This window comes from Dama dama, chromosome 17 (genome assembly GCF_033118175.1).
Source record: "Dama dama isolate Ldn47 chromosome 17, ASM3311817v1, whole genome shotgun sequence".
NCBI classification, from domain to species: domain Eukaryota; kingdom Metazoa; phylum Chordata; class Mammalia; order Artiodactyla; family Cervidae; genus Dama; species Dama dama.
This window is the reverse complement of record NC_083697.1, coordinates 19308202-19312158: the sequence shown is the minus strand read 5'-3', so window position 1 is coordinate 19312158 and position 3957 is coordinate 19308202. Positions and strand designations below refer to the sequence as shown.

Here is a 3957-nt window from a genome sequence, read left to right as displayed (position 1 = left end):
GTAATTAGCCTCAAACTAATAAAAAAAAAAAAAAAAAAAAAACCCGTGCCTGAGTAAAGTTCACTTTGGTATTACTTTCCAATCACTCAAAAAATGACTTACTCATAAAGTTGCTTTTCATTGAAAAAAGAACATCTTCAAGCACAGCTCCGAAAAAGCACATGTGTAACCCTCCACTTCTATCACCAACCCCTGGGAAACTCAAAGCCACTGTATGAGAGCTTCATTATTAAGTATTATTATTAAGTAGATATTTGTTGAGAACCTACTATGTGCCAGGACATAATAGTAATGGTTTATGTCTTAGAGATACTCACATCTAGTTATTAATAGAAAAAATTCTTAAAAAAAAAGACTTTTTCCTTATGTCAAAAATATTATAGAGCATTTGGAAAATTCAGAAAAGCATAAACTATGACAGGAGTTATCAGTAATATCAGTATTCAGACATGTTTATTAATATTTTATTCAATATTCTTCCATGTTTCTTCTGTTTGTATAGATGGTGGTTGTTACAACAATGGCATGATTATTCCATACATATGTGCTTGTACTGCTTTTGAAATGAATGTATCAAATGTTGCTATTGATATATATTTTCCATCTTTCATAATAAGCCCCATGCATTAGTTAGAATAATACTACCCACTATTATAAATATTGGAGAAGGAAATGGCAACCCACTCCAGTATTCCTGCCCGGAGAATCCCATGGACAGAGGAGCCCGGCGGGCTACAGTCCATGGGGTCGCAAGAGTCAGACACGACTTAGCGACTAAACCACCGGCACCATTATAAATATGCTACCACATCTCTGGCTTAACCCAAGAGAAGCTTATATCTACCTTGCCTAAAAGGCCACAGAGAGAACCTCTGGTCGGTGGGCAGCTTTTCAGGTGTAGATTCAGACATTTAGGCATCTTCCCCTTGTAGCTTGGCCTTTCCCTGGAGTTCGAAAATGCGTTTCCTTCAGTGCCAGATGGAGAAAGAGAAAATGAAGAATGCACATCTGTTTCACAGATTTCTAGTTTGAAGTAAGCTGCCTCACCTCCAGTCTCACTGCACTCACATTCCTGGGACCAGTCCCAAGGCTCCACCTACCCTCGCAGGAAGATGGGAAATGTGGCCTCCAGCTGGGCAGCTGCTTCACTATGATGATTCTAGGCAATGGAAGGGAAGCACAAAATTTGTGATGATCAGTTAAGTGTTTCCTGCTTGTTCTACCTATGTGGGCAGTCAGTATCCACATTCAAACTTCTTTCTAAACACAGAATACCCCTACTTCCTCCCCAGGGAATTTTCAATCAATGCACCCCCCCAAATCTTAGATCTCTGGATGAGGAATGTCTTCTTCACAAGTTTGGTTGTTGTTCCTGTTGGTTTGGCAACATTTCAATTAAAAGCCACTCCCTGGTACCCATATCATGGTAGAGCAGGGACTGGTTAGCTAGAATAGTGAGAACTGAGACCTTGTGTCAATGGGACTTAACTAAGTATTGTGGACCACAATTTTGTTGTCTGTTCCAGGAAAACTTTGACTTGGAAAAGCATGGGTGTAAATCAAGAAGTAATTTTATGGTTTGCTTTAGGAAATTCCCACAGATTTTTTGTTAAGATATAATGGTCTTGGCACCTGGGTAAACAGCTCAAATGTTACAACATCTTACATATCAAGAATTTGCTTCAAGATCTTCCCTTTCACTTACATATAAGTCTCCTAGACTGATCTAGCACCTACTTTGCCTGTTTCAAGTACTTCTTCACCTTGAATGACCTGCCCTAAACCAATTGATCCCAAACTTTGAAACCTATCAATATCCCACTTCTGGCTTCTCCCTCCTGAGACACTCCAAACCTCCATCAAGGTGATCATCTTTGTTTTTTTTAACAGAAAAAAAATTGTAAAATTTATTCATAATGCACAGTTAAGATGAATAAAACAGCTGGCAATGGCATCTTTCCTCTGAGTTGGATTATAAAAATATTAGTGAGCTCAATTTGCTGTATTTTGCAGTTTCACTTAGGGAATGAAGAAGAGAGTCTTTTATAATTATAAAGCTTGAGACTTTGATGTCATTTATCACAATATCATCTAGAATTCTGAAAATGTTCTGTCTGGGATGACTTGGACATTTCTGGACTTGACATTTGAAGGAAGTTGGGTAACCAAATATCATAATGATATCTTTTTCCTATGTATATATCCTGTCATTCAAGAAATGGAGTTTATCTGCAATGTCACTGCCAAATAAAACCAAAAACAGGCTGGAGATACAATGATGCTGAGCCAAGAGCAAGTATAATTCCTTTCTCCTCCAAGACACATATCAAGCATAGGTTTCTGCTGTGAGGGTTACCTGAAAAGCGCCTTCCTCTGTGGGTTTCAGTAGTCCCATTCAGAGAATCCAGGACCTTGCTGAGACAAGCAGGGGGAGTTTGTCACTGGAAGTTTTCCTGTGCATGGCATAACAGTGCTCCTTTTCCAGAGTCACCACTTCTGAGCTCCTAGCAATAGTTCTGAAGTCGGGCAAAGAGGTCCCCAAAGGCTGGAAGAGGGAGTACAAATAAAATTCTGGTGCAGACTGGGTGTTCATCCATTAGGTTCTTCTATAAACTTGGATTTTCTTCCATGGCTGTAATACCATCTGGTTCACATTTCAGTCAATATTAAATGATATTGAAGCAAGTTATTAAGTCCTTTGCTTTTCCATCATCAGAATTAATCTAATCCTCACTACTAGGGAAAGCCCAGACACTGGAGCCGGGGTGATTAAGGGTTTGGAGTGTATAGATCTTGAAAAACTAAGAATCCCGTGCTAGTGTCCTTAAGTTCATCTGGGCTTCTCATCTAGCCCACAGATATGTTGTGGTTGCCTGGCCTTTCCTGGCCCCGTGCAGAGCTCTGGCCTCAGGCACACGTAAGTTTCCCACCTGAGATTGCAATGCACTGGGGCACAGTCCCGGACACCCAGCCCCGGTGCTCGCCCTGCGCCCAGGTGCTCTATGACTGCAGCCAAACTCCGGAGTGGCAGGATGGTTCCAGTGATAACCTCTTTTACTGCAATAAGGTCTGAAAATTTGGGGGCATTCCACAATTCAGAGGAAAAATGGGAGTCACACAGCAGTCCCTACTCCCTGGCAAAGTTGAAATCATGCTGAGTTTGTGACATTGTGAAGTCCCTCTGTGCTGGCCAGGGGGTGGGTGGGAGGTGGGGGAAGTGTCTCTTGGTTGAATATGGAACCAGCCCTCTGGTAGCAATTCTACTTGTGGAAATAGCCATGATGGAGTGAATGTTGGAGAATGTCCTTTGCCTCTGTTCAGCTTTCTGTTTGTGTAAATTTTGGGGTTTGAGGATAATGCTTAAACATTCAACAGGATTTTTTTTTCATGGGCACTGAACTGTTATTTTTTTTTTAATTTTTATTTTATATTGGAATATAGTTGATTTACATAATGATAGTTTCAGATGTATACATAGTGATTCAGCTATATGTATACATAAGCAAGTCCCCTATATACAATGAGTTCCATTCCAAGAGTGTGTTCATAAGTCCAGTTTGTTTGTAAGTCCAACAAAATTTGCCTAAGTACCAAACTTCTACAGATAATGCCAGAAACGTGAACTAACTTAAGGGATTGGACTTTGTGAATGCACTTTTGTGTCTTTGAAAGTTTACAACTTGAAGGTTCATATATGGGGAACTTAGTGTATCTATTCTTTTTCAGATTCTTTCCCCTATAGGTTATTACAGAGTTTTGAGTAGAGTTCCCTGTGTTGTATAGTAGGTCTTTGCTAATTATCTATTTTATATATAGTAGTGTGTATATGACAGAGAAGGCAATGGCACCCCACTCCAGTACTCTTCCCTGGAAAATGCCATGGACGGAGGAGTCTGGTAGGCTGCAGTCCATGGGGTCGCGAAGAGTCAGATTCGACTGAGCAACTTCACTTTCACT

General features: G+C 40.4%; 1 pseudogene; it reads right to left on the bottom strand.

Annotated features, from left to right (window-relative positions):
* Window positions 1-2072: 2072 nt before the first annotated feature.
* LOC133071581 (popeye domain-containing protein 3-like) lies at window positions 2073-2593 on the bottom strand (annotated as a pseudogene).
* Window positions 2594-3957: the final 1364 nt, after the last annotated feature.